General features: G+C 45.1%; 1 pseudogene; it reads left to right on the top strand.

Moving 5' to 3' along the window:
• Positions 1-14,990: 14,990 nt before the first annotated feature.
• The window catches only part of LOC147725152 (1-aminocyclopropane-1-carboxylate synthase-like protein 1), a 198,209-nt pseudogene continuing 188,659 nt past the window's right edge, over positions 14,991-24,540 (top strand).

Below are 24,540 nucleotides of genomic sequence, written 5' to 3'. Positions count from 1 at the left end.
TTCATTTGTAGATCAATCAAATTTATTGAGTATTTTGAGAAAAAGCAAGGAACATTGGCAAAACCTTGAACTTGGAATTGTTATTTTTTTACCCCATTAAGACACTTGCTTTTACCTCTAATTTTTAAATTTTATAATTTCACATTATTGTAAATTCTCAGTGCGTTTTTAGCACATTATCATATTTGTATCTTTGTAATGGTTTTAATTAACTATACAATAAAGTATTTTCATATAATTTACTAATGCAACTCCAAAATAAATCACTTCAATGAAATACAGAACAGAAACTTAAAATATATATACTTTTCTCACTCCAAACATAAATCAAACCATAAAAAATGATAAACAATATAAAAAATAAAATGTATTTAATCCCTAAATTATAACACAAAGATAAACAATTAAAGTTAATTCACAAAATAATTTTGCTGAATTTAAACACAACATAGCTTAAATAAAACACTACACACCAATCCATAATTGTTAAATGTTTTTACAAATAAAATGTTTTTAATATTTAGAAATTAATACCTCAAATAATAAACATGATCACAAAATGTACTATATACCAATTTTAAAACTTTATAACATAAATGGTATGCACACTTTTTAACCAATACTTAAAATATTCCATATTTTAATTGCTTTTTTCTTTTTTATAAAAAAATTCTAAACATATGTTATAATAATCCCTATTCAATTCAAATGCATTTCAAATACAAAAATATTGACCCTGCTATCCCTTCTTAGATTCGAGGCTATGGCCATAAATTTACCATACGCAGCCACAATAATGTCTGGAGAAGAGTCAATGTGGGTACATACTAAAAAGCTTTCTTTGTTGTCTTTACCCACTGTTTTTAATGGAGTGTTTTCAGTTATTACTGTCCATTTTATACTAATACTATTTTTTCCCAGCTGCAGCTATATTAGCTGCCAGCAATTTATCCTCGCTTCTGCTTATTTTAACACTTAAAATCAGTGTTAAGGAAGCATGGTCACTAAACCTTGTAGATTTTGTATAAAGTGATCCAAAATGCTTCAGGCCTGTGACTTTATAATGTGGTCAATACATGCTGGGTTTCCTCTGCCTCGGTAAGTGGGTTTTGTTGTATCACCCTCATCACCATTAGATATTAGTATTTTTAGATTGTATTGGCAGAGAAGGTCGTTTAATTGTTCCCCATAGCTGTTGTGGGGAAAATTATGGTAGTTAATCCCTATGATATCCATAAAGCAACATACACTCGTCCCTGGGAGGCTACACTTACAGGTGTTAAAGACGTCCACCCAGATGTAATTACCTTCGGGGTCCACCCCATTTATAAAATTGGGCAGTTCTTTTGCTAGGTCCTCCACAACCTTATAGGGTTGCATTAAAAAATGTTATTATAATAATTAATTAGAATGAAATGTTGGTTGTTGCCAACTATTAAAGATGCCAGTTGGAAATAAAGGTAATCACTGACCACCTTTTTTAATACAACCTGTGCTGTTGTAGAGATACTAATTGCTAGGCCTCCCTTATCTCGTCCATATAGTGAAGGTATAGCTGGGTGGAAATTGGGACTTAACCATCGATGAGCCATGTTTGTGTGTGCCAGGTTTCCTGGAAACACAGCCCTTGTACTGGTTTAATACTGCCTATCCGGTATGCACCTGTTACAACGCATTTTTTACAACGCACTACCACTACAACGCAGGCATTACAACGCATACCATTACAACGCATTGCGCTGGGGGGCGCTCTAGGATAAGAGGTAAGTTTAATTTACTATCCAACACCTTCCCTAGGGTCCACGGGGACTGGAGTTAGAATAGTAAATTATACTTACCACTATCCAGCACCCCAAAGCGCTATGCGTTGTAATGGTATGCGTTGTGAATACCGCGTTGTAATGGTATGCGGAGTAAAAGTATGCGTTGTAACGTCATACATCCCTGCCTATCCACTCCTCATCTTTGACCTTGTTTTTGATCCCGGCTGAGTTCTAGGATCTAAATTTTATCGGCCATGTGTGCCATTTACTTTGTCAAGCGTTGGGTTTTTTGCTACCTTTCGGGTTCCTATCACTATTGTTACTTTCTACCACACAAGCCTCATTCAGTCAATCCTGTTCACCCAGACTGGATAGTGGGTCATAACAATTTGTACAAACCAGTGTTGGACCTTGACTATGTGTTTTTTGTGGGTAAGAGCAAAAGTTGTTTGGTGTATTTAGGGGAAAAAAAGAGGATTTAGAAAACAAAAACAGTGGTATAGCAACAACTCGTTCCTCTCTATTTGCCAAATTTTGTAGTTTGGACTGGATCTGCATGAGGAAGGTTTTGACCGCCCCGAGATGCTGGAAATTGATAACAATACCGTCTCCGGTTTCCAGTTTTTGGGTGGATCAGCCAGCTCACACGTCTAAGCATTATGATTTGTTCACATAAAAAAAAATTTTTAGATCAAAAATTGCCATCCAATGTGCCACTTTATTTCTTCTACCCAAGATTCTGTGGCTTGAGATTTTAATTTAGGGGCTCCTTTTAAGATAATGATATTACGAGTTGCATCTGGGGGTAGATGTAATGTGTCTGCGGTACAGCACCATGCCCCTGTTATATTTATGCTCTGATGCCATGACAATGCATCCTTATCCTGCATCTTCACTGCTCTTGATTCAACTATTGCCCCTGTACTATCTATTCTAGAGTTTTGTGTTTCAACAGAAACAGTGGATTAACCACTGTTGTGTTCTTATGTTGTTTATTAGTAGACACCCCCGCGCCGCACGGCCACCAGTTGCTGCGTGTGCCCCTTTGCCGTGCCCTACTGCCTCGCCGCCTGCCTCGCTACCGCTGACCACGCCCCCTCCTCCGAGCGGCGTGGTCCGTGCTCGCCTGCCGGTTGCCTTAACTGTTGTAAGCTTTTTTGTCTTGTTTTGCTCTCCATTGTGCCTGTTTTATTGTAATTTGTGCCCGTGTTAGCGTTTTCCTTCCTGTTTGCCCGCCTACCTCGCCGCCCTCCGCTCTCCCTCCCCGCTTCCCGCCACCGCCGCTTACCCCGCCCCTTTTTCGCTTCTGTACCCTCCCCGCTCCCGCCTCCCAGCTGCTCCGCCCACCCGCGCACTTCGCCTTATATGGCGACCGTGCGAACGCGCAGCGGTCACGCGCAGCGGGCGCGCCGATTGTGCGCCGAAGGCGCGCCAAAGGTAAGCCCGTCTACTCCCGTCCGCGCCTGGACCGCGCCCAGTGCCAGGACCCCTGGCCCTCGAGGACCCCAACCGACCCGCCTGACGTACTCCGCCGCCACCCTCATCGCACTCAACACCGGCCGACTCCCAGGATGCCACCAAGCCACACCACGACGCACCCACGGACCCTTCAGCTGCCACGCCTGCAAGTTCACCTGCATCCGGACCTGCCTCGCACCAGCACCCGCCAAGTCGAAAACCAGAAGCACCCACCTCAAGTGCATCCTGCTCAACACCCGCTCCGTCCACAGATACGCCATCGAACTCTGGAACCTCCTAGACGCCACAGCCCCTGACGTTGCCTTCCTCACGGAGACCTGGATGAACGCCTCTTCAGCTCCCGACATCGCCATCGCCATCGCCATCCCAGAGGGCTACAAGATCACCCGGAGGGATCGCACCGCCAACCAGATGGGAGGAGGCATCGCCATCGTCCACAGGAACACCATCCGTCTCACGACCAGCACCGACAACACCCTGACCACCGCCGAACACCTGCATTTCCAGATCCACACCGACCCGAACACCACCCTCAGAGGCACCCTGATCTACCGACCCCCGGGACCACGCACACAATTCAGCGAGGACATCGCCGACTTCGTCAGCCCGCATGCCCTCCCCTCCGCTGACTACATCCTCTTGGGGGACTTCAACTTCCACCTGGAGAACAACAACGACCGCAACACCAGCACCCTGCTCGACAACCTCGCCAATCTTGGACTCAAGCAGCTGGTGTCCACCCCCACCCACCTCGCCGGACACACACTCGACGCAGTCTTCTCATCCAGCACAGACATCGACTTCAGCCACGCCACAGAGCTTCAATGGACGGACCACCGCTGCGTCCACTTCACCTTCAAAAGAACGACGACCCATCACCACCAGCAACAGGCTGCCAGCAGAAGCTGGAACAAGATCACAGCAGACCAGCTCGCCACCTCCTTGAGCCAGCACCCTCCTGCCAGCTCAGCGAACCCCAACCAGGCCGCCGACAACCTCACGAAGTGGATCAGCAACTGCGCGGACGAGCTCGCCCCGCTGAGGACCCCGCCCAGCAGACCCGGCAGCAAGAAAGCCCCATGGTTCACCGACGAACTCAGAGCTCCAAGAAGAACTGCCGAGCCCTTGAGAAAGTCTGGAGAAGGGAACCTACACCGGACAACAGGACCACCTTCAAGCTGGCCACCCGGAAGCACCACCAGCTGATCCGCGCCGCCAAGAAAACCGCATTCAAGGACCGGCTGGACAACAACGCACACACCTGCAAGGAACTCTTCAACATCGTGAAAGAGCTATCCAACCCCAGCGCAGGAAACAACGACATCACCCCATCGCAAGACCTCTGCAACTCCCTCGCCTCATACTTCCACAACAAGATCGCGGACATACACAACAGCTTCAACAACCAACCAACGCACACCACGACCGAACAACCACCCCCCACCACCACCCTCCACGCCTGGACCCCGATCAGCACCGAAGACACCATCCGCACGATGAACTCCATCCACTCCGGATCGCCGACCGACCCCTGCCCTCACCGCGTCTTCAACAAGGCCGACGATGTCATCGCACCCCACCTACGAGACATCATCAACACATCCTTCGACACCGCCACCTTCCCTGAGAGCTGGAAGCACGCCGAACTCAGCGCTCTACTCAAGAAACCCACAGGGGACCCCACCGAACTCAAGAATTACCGCCCCATCTCGCTCCTCCCGTTTCCAGCCAAAGTCATCGAAAAGACCGTCAACAAGCAGATGGCCGCCTTCCTCGAGACGAATGGATCCCTCGACCCCTCACAGTCTGGCTTCCGAGCCAACCACAGCACCGAGACCGCCCTCATCGCCGCCACCGATGACATCCGAGCCCTGATGGACAACGGAGAAACAGCGGCCCTCATCCTCCTAGACCTCTCCGCGGCATTCGACACTGTCTGCCACCGCACCCTAGTACAGCGCCTCAGCAACATCGGAATCCAGGACAAGGCGCTGGAATGGATCATCTCCTTCCTCGACGGAAGAACACAGAGAGTCCGCCTACCACCGTACAAGTCAGAGGCCACCGAAGTCATCTGCGGCGTCCCTCAAGGATCCTCGCTGAGCCCTACTCTCTTCAACGTCTACATGAGCCCCCTCGCGGCCATCACACGCCAACACAACCTCAGCATAATCTCCTATGCCGACGACACCCAGCTGATCCTCTCCCTGACCAACGACCCCGCCGCCGCCAGAGCCAACCTGCACGAAGGGATGAAAGAGGTAGCCGAGTGGATGACGACCAGCCGCCTGAAACTGAACTCAGACAAGACGGAGGTCCTCATCCTGGGCTCTTCACCCTCCGCCTGGGACGACTCCTGGTGGCCTCCCGCCCTGGGCACCGCACCCAAACCGACAGACCATGCACGCAACCTGGGCTTCATCCTGGACTCCTCCCTCTCCATGACCAGGCAAGTCAACAACGTCTCCTCGGCGTGCTTCAACATCCCACGCATGCTACGGAAGATCTTCTGGTGGATCCCCACCGAGACCAGGAAGACCGTCACCCAGGCCCTCGTCACTAGCCGACTGGACTACGGCAACGCCCTCTACGCCGGTACCACCGCCAAGCTCCAGAAGAGACTCCAGCGGATCCAGAACGCCTCAGCCAGACTCATCCTCGACATCCCACGAACCAGCCACATCTCCGGACATCTGAGAGACCTACACTGGCTCCCCGTCAACAAAAGAATCACCTTCCGCCTCCTCACCCACGCACACAAAGCCCTACACGACCAAGGCCCGAGCTACCTCAACAGCCGAATCAACTTCTACGCTCCCAAACGCCACCTCCGATCAGCCAACCACGCCCTCGCCGCCGTCCCCCACATCCGAAGAGCGACTACAGGAGGAAGGTCCTTCTCCTACTTGGCCGCCAAGACCTGGAACTCCCTCCCGACCGACCTGCGCCTGACCCAAGACCACCTCTCCTTCAGGAAGAAGCTGAAGACCTGGCTGTTCGAGCAGTAGCGGCACCCCCCCACCCCCAGCGCCTTGAGACCCTACGGGTATGTAGTGCGCTCTATAAATGTCTTTGATTGATTGATTGATTGATAGTAGTAGGGCGGTTAATAAAATACTGAGAATGAGCATCGAGTGAGGGCACACCACTTTTGGGTTTCTTGTCTGGTGATCACCCTATATTCATAGGTACATTTTCTAAGCGCCGCCAGCCACACTAGTACGGTGGGGGGGACCCCGGCAGACGGAAAGGCACAGGTGACAGGCCGGAAAAGGGGCCTGATATGGGGACGGTGTCTGCTAGATACCGCCATCCATATTATAATGGCAGCGGGAAGCAGCCTTTCTGTGGCGGCAACGCCGCCACGGAAAGACATGTGGATTTCGCTGTTGGGGGACATGTTGCGGGGGAATGTGGGGGGGAGCACATGAGGGGTACCCCCTGCATTTGCATACACAACATGGCAAGCACAGCGCAGTGCATGCCACGTTGTGCATGCAAATGCACAGTGTGCAGCCACAGCATTGTGGCGTGCGGTGCTGTGTGCGCCGCCCGCCACAATCATGTGGATGGGGTACCACTGCCACCGTAGCATCCTAATTGCCGGGTCCGGACACCCGCACTATTGGCGGCTGGACCCAGCACCGCAATGGTACGTCAGCTCGCCATCCTAATAGGCCCCATAGTTTTTGGGGAAATTGATAGTTTCATTAACTCTAGCGACTTGTTAAATTCACACTGGGGGATTCCTTGTGTGTTATAGATTTTTCCCTGAGTTTCCCTTCTACTGAGACATCTGTATAGTTTATTTCCTTCCCTTGTACCACAGCTACGTTACAGGGGGGTTTGCTAATAAGCTGTTTAGTTGCCACAAGCCTTTCTTCCACATTACAAAAGTGCTAAAATGTATGTATGCAGCTGCAGTGCATAGAATGCTTACTTTGTCACTCGATGATGTACTGATGTTCCATGGAACTTGGGTGTTGGAACTTGCGGGTGCTTCTGTGGCAGTTTGGATTGTTGCCTGGAAGGGTTGATGGAGTTGTACTACTTGGAATAAATGTCTTGGAATTAACCTGTGGCTGCGTTATTCGTTTAACTTAACATTAGCGACAATTGGGCCATAGAGAAGGATAACCATCAACCCTAACTTCACGGAAGAAATAACAGAACCTACGCTTTGAGGAGTCAAGGCTCTTGGAAGTGAGTTTTTTTAATCTATTTGGCATACCTTTCCACAGCACTCTCATCATGTGCCTCTTCTTGATTAATAAGCATTCTTGACACACAAGTAGCCATACAATTTTTCAAACCATGTATGTACTCAACCATGAAACTGTAGTTTGAAAAACCTTCCTGCGCCGGAACGCCTCCCCCTGTGATGGTACGCCTCTTCTGGCGCAGGGCTTTGCAACATGGCGCATCTGGGAGATGCATCACGTTGTAAATACCCCGCACCATGGCACATCTTTGCACCACCCCTGCGTCAAAAAAGTGACCAACAGCGGCGTAAAAGCAGAGCAAGCGGCGCAAGTGGCGCAAGCGGCGCAAGCAGCTAGTAAATCTGCCCCAATAAATGTAGTAGTCAGTGGTAGTCCAGAGCGTATTTGTTTTCACAGTATATGGGTATGCCTGACCTCCAGCACCTCCAGGACATAGTAGGAAACCTGGACTGCAGCAAGTCATCCATCACAAACATGTTTTCTGTAATAAAGCTTCAGAAGCATGTTACTCTTATGGAGCCATTCAGTTTATTGTTGCCAGCAAAGTTAGGTCTCAGGAAAGTAGTTGCAAGTAGCCAAGGAATTAGATCCAACAAAAATGATTCTCCTGGTACATAGGAACTGCGTAGATAGCCTGTTCATCTGCAGAATGGGGGAAACAGACAGACGACTAATTGGCCAACCGGGGGTACTTCATGAGAATGCGCCAGCATAGATACTCTGTAGAGTAAATGTGGATATGCGGTAGCCCCCAATTTCAGGTTTTGGTTTGAACTTTAATGTTTCCTTCGTTTCCCAGGACTTTGCTTTTGGCAGTTTCTGATGAAGGGTCTGCGAGACATACTTTGAATGACCCTACCTTTACATTTTCGACCCGCTATGAAGAGATGCTGATTATGGCTTGTGTATGGATTACCTGCAGTCCAGTGCTTATTTTGTATAAAATATATATTTTTTTAAATACGTGCTAGGGCTTTGTTCAGGAAGCCACTGCAGCTTGCACCACCGTAGCCCTGCAAAGCTGCCAGCGATAGCAGCAACACAACTACTAACCATCACACTCACAGAAGTATGACAATTCAGACTACTCCAGGACCCTATAGCTATACCAAAGGAGTGGATGGCAGATAACTGTCATTTTTATTGGATATTGAATTAATAATGAACTATTGTTTTAGTCTTCTCTAAATTAGCCAGACAGCGCCACCTTGTGGCAGACTGTCACAAACGCTGGTGTTGACAATTAAGTGCTGGTGCTGAGCACTGAAAACCACTGGCTCAAATTAAGTACTGACACAGCCCCATTGTAATCAAACAGCTCTGAAATCTCCTATCCAAGTGCAGGATATGAAGAAGGTGAGAAGTTTTCTCACCAGTCACTGGTCCAATTGGACTGCCTGATGGACTTGACTGATCAGATTGGGTGGCACATTTGCCTCTCTGAGGATAAAGATGTTTTTTCACAACTATGATTAATAAGGTTGGAATTTCCACCTATGGATACCACCCACATGCTGGGTCAGTGTACAGACGTTGTGTCAACTGCTATTGTTTTTCATGGAATCGAGGAAACGCACGAATACAATGGCAACGGTATTGATTTTTTTTTAGTTGTTCCGTTTTTATTAAGCTTTTGCATTCTCTTCTTGGGTTGCTTTTCTTCGTGTGTTTGCTTGATGGTTCAAGCACCGTATGATTGAGGGTGACAGTGAACCATTATTTGTTGTCAATAATCATAAACCTTCGAAAACAAGTATTATATAGAAAAATAATACTTACTTACTTAAAGCCTAATCGTTTTGCCTCCCTAACTTACTTGATATATGTTGTGTTCACACTAAGCTCGATTGCTCGCCTTGTCTATCTGAGGCCTCTTTCTAGTTACTTCTTCATTCGCCACTTCTGTTGAGATCTCTGATTCCACCTACTACCTACCTACCTACCTACCTACTGATTGGTGAATATGACCTGTGTCCTTCGCAGTGTGTAGTTCCTCTCATATAAATATGCAATTGCAGAGAAACATAGATGTTCTGAGTTCATGTAGTATGTCTGATTTGTTTTTCTGTATTATTGATGACATTGTAGAGGTTTTTGGCATCCGGTTGTACCTCAGCAGGTCGGCAGAAATCAAAGCTTTAAGAACAAATACTCTACGCGTAAGTACTTGCCAGAAGTGTTCAAAGCCTGCATCGAGTTTGTTTTTCAACATATTTTAAACCCAGTAATAAGCTCCTAAAGTCTGGAATGGCCGCAAGGGAATGCAGGCGCTGCCTGATTTGGGAGCATGCCAAGTGAGCATCTTGAGCATCCTCGAAATGCATCATCATTGTCAATGTCAGGGGGCTCCTTCCCATCTCCCCTTCCTCCTTCATTCACCCCCACACCCCCTTGCCAAAAGGTTGTTTTGTTTACCAATCCCTCCCATCGAACATGTCCTTTGCAGCGTGAAGGCGATGTGGGGGGGTTTTGATGGGAAGTTCTGCTCATACTGCCCTCCTTCCCTTGTTCATTGGCTGGCACCTGTAATTATGGGTTTCTGGTTGGCTTGTACCTTCCTCTTCCGCTGAAATAGGGAAAGGATTTCCTTTACTGTGCTTGACTGAATATACCATCTGTTTGTATTAAATGAAAACTAACAAACAAATGTTGCAAAAAGAAAATACAAAATCGGGGAACTTTGACCTTATTTCAACTTGTTGAAGAAGGTACCCCGAGTGGGAGAATCAGTAATATGCGCATGGCAACTTACGGCAAAAGGGTGATATTTCTTTTGGAATATATCTACTGGTATTGGATCCACTGGGACTGGTTCTTGATGATCGGGGGAATTTCTCTGCGCCCATGAAAACTCAAATTCCTTGAGGTTTTATGAGATGGCAACTCAGATGAGTGTGGTCTGAGTGGAAAGTTATTTTTGATGGTTAGAATCATGCCAGCAAAGTCATTTAGTAATTTACTACATCTCTAAGTTAAAGTCCAGGACCAGTTATCAAACTGGGAGGGATACAATATACTGAAAAAGTATTCTGTCTGGAGCTGGATTGAATGATGTCCATTTGACCTACAAGGAATTTGACACTGAAAGCTGTTATCACGTTTGTATTTCTTCCTTATGGATTTAAGTTTTGTAAGAAGAAATAGAGTATTGGTGGAAGGTCAATTGCTTTCTGTGTTTCAGATCTCCCTCTTTATATCAACAGCTTCAGAAATCATGGCTAACTGGTCTTCAGGGATGTAAGGACATTGACTGCCAAGGTCAAGACCTTGTAGTTTGCAGATAGTATGCAATCAATTTCATCTGTGTAAAAGCAGTAACACAAAGTCAGAGAAATATATGCATTTGCAGTCAGATGATGCAGTGAGAGTATCCAGATTTTCTAGGTCGAGATTTTAAAGGAGAGGATGATTGTGACTTTCTTGGTTGGAAAAGAATTGACAGAAAAATAGACTAGGCTCTCTTACTGCTAAGATGGCATTTAATAAATCTGTGGTCAGCAGTGGTGAGGTCTAGAAGTTGACCTTTATTGTGTCTCGCTGAGAATGATTGAAGATGAAGGTCCTGGAGTTGCAAGAGGTTGCTTTATTTCCTATTGCATCCATTTTTCATATACGTTGGTCAATGCTTGATCCCAGTCCTTCTGTTCTACTCCCCTACTGATTTCATATGTAAAATAGTACTTCGTCCATTTTAATATCGGTAGACAGGCGATAGAAAAATTGTGAGTCTTAAATACACCTGTGGGCTCTCCAAGATGCGATTCACATCTCACGCCAAACAGTAAAGATTCTGGAACAAAAGTATCCAGAGGCTGAAGTAGGGTTACTGTTCGGCCCTTAACATAAACATATACATTAATATTTGTGTCATGATTGGCGTGCCATACACATCAAACCTAAATATGACATGCTTACTTTCCAGAGCATGTTATAATTTGATGGCTCGACTCAGTCGGCTTATCTCTTCAAACAGGGATTTTATTAGGTGGTGTGTGGTGAAAGGGGGTGGGCCATCGATCACCAGGCTGCCCTATCTGCCTGAAGGAGATCAACAGTCTGGCTAGTTCACCTTGTGCTGACTTTCAACTGCTTGAAGTCTTTCGTGGGAGGGGTGTTTGCTGTTTAGAGGAGGTTTTCCTTTGCAAAGATTGCAGGTCTTCTAGCTTGGACTGGAAAATGCTGCATGTGTCCAGATGTCAATGTGTCCTTGCATCTACATGTAAGGTTGTGGACATGTCCGAACTGAGCAGAGTCACGAGTCATGATTGTTATTCAAACTTCTCTGAATTCAGAGGATTAGATGGTCATGAGGGTTCCAGCAGTTACTGGATTCAACTTGAGTAGTTTAGTTGAGAGTTCTAGTGGGAACGCTTATTTTTTCAACCTTGCGTGGTGAAAAATCAAGCACCATTAGGTTGTGTAATAGTGTAGGTAATTCCCAATACGGCATGCACATTTTTGCATAGTTAACAAACGTTGTAAGTTTATAAAGAAGTATTCATTCATAAAGCCTTTACTGGAGACCTTTTTAAAGGTCTCCTTTTTTGTAGGTATAACTGTATTGCGTATTCCTAGTTTATTTGTTTTATAAAAGTATTCATGTATAGTCTCGGACTATATAACATTTCATTCTGTTCCTGCAGAATGTGCACTGCTCTCTCATTCCAGCTGTCTGAAGTTTCCCAATGGAGCTTCAGTTGTTCCTTGATAGTTATACAATACACAAAAAAAACACCTCATGCAAGACCGTGCAAGGTCAACAAAGTAATATTTGCTCCACAGCAAATTGACAGATGGCGTGTGTAGGAGAGTAGGATCTACTTACTATGGTTACCCCCACCTTTTGCTGGTGTTTCACTGTTTCTTGACTTTAGTCTGGCTGGGGGCCGGCTAACCAGGACCCCAGCCTAGCTGCTTCCTCTCTAAATTGATTGCATGTACTTTTGGTACACTCCAGATTGATTACTGGGTTACACTTGTGAGTCCTTAGTATATGGTACCTTAGGTACTAAGGGCATAGGTACCCCAGAGGCTTACCAGGGGCTGAAGCATGTATTATGCCACCCCTGAGAAGCCTTCCAAAATGGCACCACAGGTCTGCTACTGCAGCATGGGTAAGGTGGTGCATGCACCCCTTACTAAGATATAGGTATATCTACCTTTAATCACTGACACATATAAACCTATAAGTCACTCCTATGCCAGGCCATATCAATCCTGAAGGCAGAGTGCTTTGTTTTGTGTGAGAGGGTGCCCATGCACGAGCCGGACCCCTCTGCAGCTTTTGGAATCTATTCTCTGATGCTGTTCTGTGATGCAGCCAGACCATATACTCTTAAGTGCATTATAACCTTGCGGTAAATGCTAACTTTGGAATGGCTGCATGGAAACATGTTGTGTGTGGTGTCAAACACTTTGGAATCCTACCCCCGCCAGTCCTGGCGGTGGGGGTAGAATTCCAGCCTTCTGGAGGGAGAAGACATGTACACACTTACCTGACCGGTAATAGTTTAAAATAGCCCCAGCATCACAAAATGGATGCTGCAGCCACAGACATGAGTCTGACCTCCTGCTGTTGATGAATCTCTGGCAGGGGAGGCCTGGAAAATTGGTTTCCTGTCACAGGGAGGTGTAACCACCTCCCAGACAGGTTTTAGCGTATTGCGACTGGGTGGGCGCATTCATAGAGTGCTTTTCAGACAGTGCTGGGGGCATAATTGGTGTCCCTGTGCATACCCAAGTTCAAACCGTCTGCAGGGGCACTCAGCCCCTGCACTGGCGCGAAACTGGACAAAGGGAAAGGGGTGTAACCAAACCCCTCCCTGGCCCTCTGATAGTTGGGACCCTAGAGTAAGTCCAAACCCTAGACTTAGTATAAGTATGGAAACCCAGTCCTTAGGACTTTAGAGTACCCTGGACAAAACTCTGCAACATATATCCTTAAACTTCGACATTCTATTTTGACTAGAAGACAGAAGGATCTCCCTTGGGGTCAAGGAGTGACTCCCCTGTTCAAACAGGCAACAAAGAAGCATCTTGCCAGTCTGCATTTCCCAGGCTCCTGTCAGATCTCAACAGATTTGTGACTCAGGACACAGACTTCCAGACTTCTCACAGGCCGGGACGAGATCACAGCCAAGTTGAGACCTGCAGCCCTCACAAGAGATGTAAAACCAGAACTCCTGGACACCATGCACATATGAAGTACATTAACTTCCTGAGATGTCCTGAAGTTGTGCATTGGGCTTCTTGTAGTCCAAGCCCCAAGCATCCTTTTTACCGAAGATTGTGGACTTACACTCCATGAGTGTTCTGTGGGCCCGCTTCTAGCATTTCTGCTCAAGGCTCCTTCATGCTCCCTGGTCTGTCGACTGATGGGTCCCCTTGAAGGTAACTCTTTTGTTTCTTGGGCTAGCCTGGTTGCTCCAGATGTGTTCTGATTCTCCCCCTCCTTTGCTTTCTGTGTTGGTTGCTGTTGCCAAGGATTTTTGGGTCCAATCCGGATACTGACACCATAGCTCTCGACATCCCTTGTGGGACAGCTCAAATCCAATTTCTGGTTGTCATCAATGGTTCCTGGTCCTCATGGCTGAAGAGTCAAGCTTCATCTGCTGCACCTGAAATCACCCGACATCGGTGGGCATCTTCCTGGTCACTGCCTAGTGACACAGAATCTGTCCCCTCTGCTTTCAGGTTCTTCAGATCTCCGAGCCACCCTTGGATCCATCCGGACACTTTCCACTTGGACGCCTGCAACACTTTTCAGCAGCTTGCCATGAAAAACAACAACGAAACCCGACACGAAAAGACACAAAAAGACACCTATACACCCCACTACCCTGAATGAGGTAACTTGAGTACTATGGTGCTCCCTTGGGTATTGACTCTAGAACTGCCTAGTTCTAAAGGGGTTTGTTCCAAGTAAACTTCTAAGTGACCCTAATCTTTAAAAGTGTAATCACAACTTTCTCCCTAGAAGTCAATGTTTATTCGCGCCCGTGTTTAGACACTGCACACAGTGGGGCCCCTGTGTCACTACCTTGGGTAGTTCCTGGTGGCCCCAGTGGTTTTACAAGCCCTAGGCCATGTCTCTATGTCTGTCATGGTTCTTATACCACTTTCTTAGTATATGGTTTGGTACGCCTTTAGGGCTCACCAAACATTGTGCTAATTTACTGTGTGCTAAATAAGTTTATTGTATGTACTTTTGCTTCTAGCCTCATAAAGAGACTAGAGGGATGTGTTTAGAATAAAGACATATATTTTATATATATACCTGGAATGGTTCTCGTTTCATTTGGTCATTCATGAGATCGTGGACTGGTAAAACAAGCTGCTTTACATTCCTTCAAGACTTAGGCTGAAGGCTGCTCTCCACAGCTACCACTAGGATCGCTTTCTAAATAGGTTGTCTTTAAACCTAACATCAATGAGGGTCGGTTGGACAGGTGCAAGGTGCCCACTAGAATAGTAGACAGCATATGCCAGGCCTACTTCTCACAGGCGTCACCCTCAATTTCAGACTATGTCAGCTGTGTTTGTGGCTCTCAGTTGGTTGACTCTGTAACAAACTGTTTGTGCCTCTCAAGTGTGACTCTGCAACAAACTATCAATGTTTTATGTTTTGGGTGATTTGTTTAAGAAAATTATTTACACACTGTTTTTCCCCTCTTTATTTCTGTTAGGCTTCAGCAAGCCCAACTTGGTCTCATCCACTGTCCTCCAAAGTGCAGTTTCTCGTCCAGGCTTCAGTTCTTGCCTCAAGTGGCGGAAGAAGCAGAAGAGGCTGGGGACTAAGGAGTCCCTGGATGAGCTGCTGTTAAATACTCTACACTCACAGCGTCACAGCGGGCTATGGAAGCCGGCCTACGGCAGTTGGAAGATCAGCGACTGCAGCGGGACATCGAGATGGAGGATTGGTGCATATAGTTCGAGCAGCACCGCCTTGACCTGAATCGTGGGCACGAGTTCCATATTTTCAAACCTTTTACATAGATTGTCAGAATCCTCAAGCAGGGCGCCATCTCCACCTCCTTTGCCACCACTCCTCCTGTGGGCCAGGGCCTGGTGCAGCCCTTATCCGAAATGGCCAGCTCAGGACTGAAGGAAACCATCTCTCAGGAACCAAGCACACAGAACAACGTTCACACAAGCAGCCAGTTACAGAACAAACCCTTCTTGTCTGCGAGAGGGAACATGCTCTGTGGCTTCCAAGGACCCGCTGAAGAAGGTTCCAAGGCCTACAACATAGACAAGTATGACGAGGAGAAGAATCCAAATGTGAGTGTGCCTGGTGCAGTCTCTTGATCCTAGCTGATTGTTTTAAATGCCAATGAGTAGAGAAGCATGCTGATGTGTTATGAGGCACATATAACTGAAATGTAGCCCTAACTAATCTGGTGCTTAAACTTCTGTAATTAGATCAAAACGTTTATTCTTTTAAAGAAGCACATACGCCTCCTTGACCCTATCTCAACAAATTTAGAAGACCATGTACATATTGTTCATATTATGTTAGGGTGTGTTACATTATTGGGCGTTAGAGTGCAAACATATACTTTCAGGCTTCCTGGTCTTCAAATTAGCTGTTGTGGGCTCTCTGCCCACTTCTCAGAATGGCTTCCTTTCTTGATGTGCCGAATGCAAAGAACACAGACGTCTTTTTTAGCAAAACACACTCCCAAAGCCCAGGTTTTCCTACTTGAAAAGGGATAAGTGACTCATCAGAGATGATCAGGCTTAGTTTAATGCACTGTGGCCATTCAATATTATTCTACTAAAAAGTTCTGAATTATTAAAGAGTGTTTAAGCTGTTTCTAAATTATAGAATAGTGAAAACATTACCTATTAAAAATTGTCATTTTCTGATCAGTAAAAAAAATATTCCATTGTCCACATCATAACCTTACTCCTTTTTGTTCAGGCTAACCTGCCTTTTATTAAATGAAAAGACTGTAGTAATGTTCCCTCTATGCATACAACAGGACGTCTGTTTGTCCAGCTACAGACTGGGCACCTGCTCCAATGTGCTCCAGCCCACGCCCCAAAACTTAAGTGGCCTTTAAAGAAGTGGGGTTTTGTGCAAACCCCCTCTTTTCCAATGGTGTTCCTTGATCCTCTGTAGTGTCACCTCTGCATTGCTCTGCCATTCTGCTCTGGACAATCGTATTTTACTTAAAACATTGCACAGTAGATAGTGTTACTTCATTCCCTCTCACAGAAACTCTTTGCCACAACTTGAACCTTTTCAGGCTTTCTTTTAATAAAAGCAGAGCAGGTGGGAGGCTAAAACACTGAAACAAAAACACAGAACTTTACTGGAGAGTGGTAGGAAAATATCAGAACATACATTATGATCCAGAGCGTGAGCAACAATTCATTTAAATTGTCCATGTAATCAGAGAAGAGCTCTGCACCACCCTAATGTTTCATATGAATCAATGCCACATAGTTCGTAGTGACCATCTACGGAATACGAAAGCAGCACACATGATTTCAGTACAGGGGAAGACCTATATAAGAGAGCTCCTTTCATTGAGAGAGCTATACACATACTGCACAGAGACCTAAACTCGAAACCTACAGGGTATGGGGCATGGAAGTAGTTCTTCGAGGGCAGAGATGTGTGTGTTCTGCGTTCGGCATGCCGAACACGAAAGAAACCTACCGAAGACTTTTAAATATGATGTCCTTATTTATGAGGTCTTGCGTCACTTTTACGCCATCACTGCGTCACTTTTTGTGATGCACCAGCAGGGTAAAAAAATGTTCCATTTTGCATTATATTTACAAATTGACGCATCTTGATAAATGCGTCACTTTGTAAACCCCTGCGCCACATTATACCTGCGCCTTTGCACTTGAAGTGATTTGCATTCTGTTATCTAGGCACAGACTGAGGGTAGGTGCTGTTTGTGAAACATTTCATCAGTTCCTTGAAAGCAATAAGATGTCCAAGTACTATGTTTGAACTTTTGTCCTTCCGGAACCTTAACCTGAAGCTTCAGAATGCTTCAGTTGACTCTTTTCCAGTTCCTTTTCTCTTGCTGACGCTGCTATGGAGCATTAACTGCAAGCGCTTTGTTTCGTGCATTAGTTTATCCCAGGATGTCAGTGGTTAGATTAGTTTGGTAAAACAATATGTATAAGAGTGTAGGTAGCGCTTAGTTTAGGTTACATAGAGTAGTTCGTATCTCAATACAGGTAATCACTTAGTGTAAGACACCTGGACTGGTACATATCAGGATGCAGGTAACTACCCAAGTTAGCTTATATAGAGCAGTACGTATCGGAGGGCAGGTAAGTACTTAGCTGGTTCATTTACACGCAGTGCATTAAGGCGATTGGCAGAGTGAGAGATCTATGTGCAGATTAGGTCAGGCTTTCAGTGAAATAGACTTGTCTGACAAGGGCAGTGATCAGTTGCCTCTAAAATTGGAGGTGGATTTTCAGTTCTGGTTTGAGTATTATATTTATTTATTTATTTATTTATTTATTGCTATTTGTTAAGCGCAACTTATACCCGAAGGCGTCTTGGCGCTAATTGTTTGCAGTGGTCTCAATGATGTTAATTATCTGAGCGATACCTTTAAGGATTTATTGAGTGAACAGCCATGTTTTGAGTTTCCTTCGAAACTGAAGCAGCGTTGGGCAAGTTTTTATGTCCAGCGGGAGGGAATTCCACAGCTTGGGTGCCGCGACCGTAAAACGACGGTCGCCCCACGATACTGTTTTAACACGGGGAATCAATAGAAGATTGTTATTGGAGGACCAAAGTTGGCGAGAAGGCTGGTATGGTTTCAGTTGCTCACTTAGTGAGTGTGGGCCTTGTCCATTAAGTGTCTTATAGACAATACATAATGATTTAAATTTAATCCGATTCTGGATTGTCAGCCAGTGTAATCGTGAAATTGCATCTGAGATGGATGCATATTTTGGAATACCAAAAACCAAGCGGGCTGCGGCATTTTGTACTGACTGCAGTTTCCTCAGTACTCTGGATTGTGTATTTAAAAATAGGCCGTTGCAATAAGTTTGTGGTTCGTATATTTATTCAGATACAATTACAGATTCTTAGAGTGGAGAAGTGTGGCTCAAGTGGTTGGAGCGGCAGACCCTGATGCAGAGGTCTGGCCCGGACCAGGGTTCAATTCCCCGCCTCGGCGGGTCTTGGGATCAAATTTCCCTGGACCTGACAATTCTCACCTCGGTGCCTATTCCAATCATAGAGTTCCACTCTGTAACTCTGGGCAATAGCTTGCTTAATCTCCACAACGGCCCCTCGCAGCGGGATGCCTGGCTTTCACCTTGGAGATGCCCAGTAATGGGTTATCTCGCAGGGGAATACCAGGACGGGTTCCCTAAGCAAGCGCTGGGACGCTTTCGGGCAGCCATGCGCTCTACAAATCAAATTTCATTTCATTCATTAGAAATCCTCAAAAATGTCTATACAAAAAAACAACCAAGTAAAACAGTAAAATCAGAAGTACATTGCTTTTCCCACAAATCCCTGTTGTTAAAATGTGTAACTTACTACCCGTTTTAGTGTCAAAGATGGAGGGAGAAACGACATACAGAGTCACAAGATGAAAAATGCACAGCTGGAGAAGCAGACTCCAGCAGTGACAAGGACCTGCCCAGCGTTTTATTGAACGACAAATATACTGTTGTTCCCCGCCTTTTTAGACAGAGTCTGATTGATTGCTTGTTTGATAGTAGAAATCGTGAGTTTACAAAAAACAGCCTGAAGTAAATTCTACAATCTTTTAATACGTTTTGGCATGGGCAAATCAGATGAGTAACAGATTTGAATATGTTGCGACAAATTCTACAACACCAATATATATATTTACTAAGCCCTCTGCCAATCTCCTTCTAGATCCACAATGTGGTGAAAGTGCAGAAGGATAGACCTCATGTATTTTGTTCGAACGCTAATTTTATAATGGTCAATTAAATGCATCTAAGAGGTTATGTGAGATTTAAGTGTCCAGTGTGAATGTTTCTATTTTCTGATTACTAAACTTTCCAAGCCTTTCACAAAAAATGAGTTTTTATTTGTTTATTTACAAATCATGATAAATTGAGCATTGTTCAGATAACTCGAATTGATTGAAAATGAGCTTGGCTTTCAGGTTTGGAGGACATTTCCTTAAAAAGTGACACTTTCCAACTTTAAATATATCTTGAATACAGTTGTTAAAACACAATTCAAGGCCCTAATTGAATCTGCCCCCAAAATCCAAGTGGCCCGTATGTCAGTGATGCAAGATTTTCTGGGAACCGAGACTACTGATTGTTCCTAGAGGATATTTGTGAACTGCTTGGCATTTATGACATGAGGCAATTGTTCAATTAACCTTTGGGCTGACTCTGTGCCCTTTTGAAAACTAGGGTGAAGGGCCAAACATCTCCTAGAATCAGGGATAGTTGATGGTTACAAGCAAGTTGAAACAAGAGTTGGCTGTGGCCTTAACCAGAAGGCCATATCTGCTTTGAATATACACTTGAAAATTCTTTTGAGGCTGAGAGCACCTATTGAATAGGTGACTGGTAAAATATTGTTGACAATTGAAATTGATTCCTCCAATGACATCCAATCATAATGAATACAGTGTTTGCTACAAAGCACTTACATGTTCATCTCAATCCTTGGCCGGCATTAAATGAACTAGTGCGCGGAGGCTCCTCCTTGTAAATCGGCAATTAGATCCCAAAACCTCTTCAAGTCATATGCTTGTGCTGATTTAGATCTATCACCCCAATTTTTTAACTGGTATTCTTATTCTGCAAACCATGCAGCCCTATTTTTAAAAGTACATTCTTCATTTCCTTTAAGCCACCACCTGATCCCCATTGCCCAATAAATGTTTTGATTTTTATGTCATGTTATTAATTTGCTGTTTCAAGGTAAACCTTGAGGCTAAGCTAGGAGGTAGTACATTTCTTCATAAAGAGTTTTCTTTGGACTGGAATAGGTTTCTTTTCTGTTGAAATCAGTTGAATTATTCAGTATGGCAGGGTATCCAGATCAATGTAAGCTGTGGATGATGGTTACAGATTTGCAGTTACTCATCTGTTGATTAAGAAGTTACCTGTCTTCATCTAGACTGACACTAGCTCCCAGAGGCACTCACATGGATATTCCCCAAGGGCTATCAATTGAAGAATTATTTCCCATGTTAATGTATACAGCTGCTGAATCTATACTATAACTAGAGTATTATAGCTTGTGTCTCCTTCTATTTCCCAAGGGTATCATCAGTCTTGGAATCAGTGAAAATAACCTTTGTTTTGACATAATGTCCAAGCGGGTAAGTTCTGCATTCATTTTGCAAGCTTACACGAGGGTCATGAGCTAAATTGAATACAGTTCTAATACTGCGAGAGGCTGTGGTTAATTTGAGCTCACCTTCCATTAGCAAGCTTCTAAAAGCACCCGATCCACATAGAACTATCCAGCCCACAGTTATGCTACATACTAGTGTTTTTCATATTTTACTTTACCGTGGCATTCCTTTGTGTTTTTTTTTTTATAGAAGGTCACCTGCAACTACACTGAAAGGTGCCTGTCTTTTTGGTCACCCAGTAGTGTAATCTTTGTCTGCTATTTGTTACAATCTGATTATGTATTGCAATAGCCTTAGTGCAAAACACAGTCAAAGTGATATTAAGGTTGTACTACAAAAACAAGTGTTGCACATTATATTTTATGTTTTAAGCCACAGAAGAAATCCACTTTTGAAGACTATACAGGGCATATGGCAGTGTCATTGGCTTCATATTTGTTTTACTTTTTCCTCTTTTTTGTGATCACTACTGGAAAAATGAAGTTGAACCATAGCGGCATGAATCACCTCGAACCCTCGCTACTGCAGTACGCAGACTGGAAAGGCCACATGTTGTGAGTATCTGTCAGTACCTGTGTAGGTTTATAGTATACTGTGATTGAGGCACCATCAAGGTGTATGTATGTATGAAATGCGTCCTAGCTGCATGGAGCTGCACAAAGCATGCAATGAGTTGAGTTGGCAGGCTTCAGCAGCAATTATCACATGCTGGGAGGGCATCTGCATATTCTTTAGCTGTCATAATAGAAAAGTTGTATTCTGTTAAGGGCATGGAGATGAAATTAGTCTTTCTTACTTCGTTTTTGTCACATCAAAACAAAGAAAAACATTGTCGCTGTTTTCTTCTCTCCAGTCCGGACATGTAATAGACCACACCATGTACGGAGCTCAGGTTTGCGCATCATTATTCATGAGCATTCAACCGTTAACTGAATCCACTTTGTCACAAACTTTATTAACCACACCCAGTCACACCAAAGAGATTACGTAATAATTATATGAGTCCACTGAGGATCAGTAGAGGCCTCACACATGCAAACACAGGATGCAATATTTCTCCCTTTGTTAAATAAAAAGTAAGAACAAATATAAACACCAATACACATTGATGAGTTGCTGAGATACTTGTACCAATCTTCCAGATCTACTTGTACGAGGTATAGGAGGAGCAACTTCATCTGGCATCTCTGTAGAAGAGTCAGGTGCTTGAATTGGTGGACATCGAGGCAAAAGCTTAAAGTGTGACAAGTCTCTAGTTGAGGGTTTTTCAGGTCATTGGGCAGTTACCATATTTCCTTTGCTCACCACAACTCTTAGCCGTTCATCATCAAACAAAGCATCAGTCTCCGCTTAAGCTTGACAGGCACTCGCTCTCCTTTCTCAAAGACTATGCCCCAAGTGCATCAGCGCTTATTGGCGTAAGCCTTTATTTTGCAAGGGGTGTTGGTGACACAAATCTCATCAGGGTCCATAGACTGACTGGTGGTCCACTGTGGTATCTTCGTTCCAAGAGCTCTACCAAACCAATAAAGTCGTGAGGTCGATTCTTTCCGGTACAGCAATCTGAACCACCCTTTTCATACTACTCAGAAATTGTTTAACAACACCATTTGCCTGGGGCCAGAGAGGTGTACTATTCTGATGTCTGCCCGAAACACGTCGGACTTCTTTGTAACCTTGTGGAGGGAGGCTGTGAGATTTTCGGATGGCAAGCAGAGACCGGAGGGTCCAGGTGTGTCGTGGTGAGCCCTCTCTGAAAGCGCTTGGCGCATTGCTCTTCAAAAAAAAAAAATATATATATATATATATATATATATATATATATATACATATCTGCAATACCTTGCAGCACTCCACCGTTTCTTGGCGAAAAACAAGGCACGGACCACTTTTAGTAGTTCTGCAAATTTATTTACCCCAACAGCTTGCCATGACACGTTTCGGCCGTCCCTGCGGCCTTGGTCACATGTATATATATATTACCTACTGGCGGTCGCCAGTAGGTAGTTATAGTTAGGATTTTTTTCAATGTTAAATCTCAAAATTCTATTTGGAATAACTTTGGCGGCGGTTGACGAATCTGCCTGAAAATTTTCTCAAAATGGCCTCTTCAAGCTCCGGTCCTTTTCTGAAAGTTTGGGGGGGATTCGTCAAGCGGGGGCCGAGATAAAAGGGGGGTCCCAAAACACGTTTTCCCCATGTTAATTTCCATAGGGCGGTCGACCTCACTTTTAGCCCGAACGGCTGAATGGATTTCCACCAAACTTGGCAAAATTGTAGGGACTGGTAGCCCGATGTGCCTTTGCTATGTCTCAAGATATGTGCTCTAGTGGATTTTGAGTAATTTAAAAGGCGCGCCCCGGTACGCGCACCGGGCGTGCTATGCGACTTGCGCACAGAAAGCTGATTGGCTCACGGGTGTCTGTAAACATTCGAAACAGTCCGGAGCAGCCGCCATCTTGTGTCTCGTAGGATCGAGACACAAGAGGTGACATAAAAAAAGGGAGAAATTACTATAAGGGGGCAGGGTAGACCCCCCCCTGACCCCCTAGGTTTGATGTGGGGGCTAAAATAGGGTCCCGCGGGGCATTTAAAAAAAATTTATCGATTTGCGCGGGGGGAGTGCCCGGTACACGCACCGGGGAGCGAAGCATGGGGAAAATCCAGGGCCTTATTTATGAAGGCCTTGCAACAGTTTTGCGCCGCCTGTGCGTCACTTTTTGTGACACACCAGCGGTGTAAAAAATGCGCCTCGTTGCGCTATATTTAAAAAGTGACGCATCTAGGTAGAAACCCTGCGCCACATTATTCCTGCGTCAGGTATAATGTATGAGGAGGGGGTGTTCCCCCGCAAAAAACCTCGTAATAGTGACGCAGTGAAATCTATGAGATTTCACTGCATCACTTTTAGGATGCTGTTGCATCAAAATCTTGCGCCTGCCTCACAGCAGGCGTAAGACTGACGCAAGACCTTTCACATGGGGCTTTCCCCATGTGAAAGGACGCATTACTGGAGTTGCGTCACTTTTGTGACACACTCCAGCAATGCGTCACTTTTGCACTTACAGATACGTCAGAAATACTGACGTATCTGTAACTCCTTGCGACATGATTAGTCATACATTAAATATGACACGTCAGGAATGTCGTAAGGAGTGCGCACAGAAAAGTGATGCATCGCTGTTTTCACGCAGCGATGCGTCACTTTTCAGAAATGAGGCCCCCAGTTTATTCACTGTGTCACTGTGTCACCTCTACGACCCTTTCTTGCGTCAATACGTCCCTTTTGCATACATTACGCCTGATGTAGGAATAATGTGGCGCAGGGGCTTACAAAGTGACGTAACTACCTAGATGCGTCACTTTGTAAATATGACTGAATAAGGTGCATTTTTTACAGCACTGGTGCGTCACAAAAAGTGACGCTTCGGTGGCGTTAAAGTGACGCATGGCCTCATAAATGAGTCCTTCAGTCTTCTACTCATGCGTAATATTAAATTTATGATGTATTATGTTGGAAGTTCTTTTAGATACGTTAGTATTTCAGACGTATCTGTAAGCGCAAAAGTGAAGCATTGCTGGAGTGTGTCACAAAAATGAAGCTACTCCAGTAATGCATCCTTTCCCATGGGGCCAAGCCCCATGTGAAAGGGCCTGCACGCCTGCTGTGAAACAGGCGTAATATTTGGAAGCAACAGCGTCATAAAAGTGACGCGGTGATATGTC

Source organism: Lissotriton vulgaris, chromosome 4_1, assembly GCF_964263255.1.
Source record: "Lissotriton vulgaris chromosome 4_1, aLisVul1.2, whole genome shotgun sequence".
Lineage (NCBI taxonomy): Eukaryota > Metazoa > Chordata > Amphibia > Caudata > Salamandridae > Lissotriton > Lissotriton vulgaris.
This window is presented reverse-complemented; position numbering and strand designations above follow the sequence as displayed.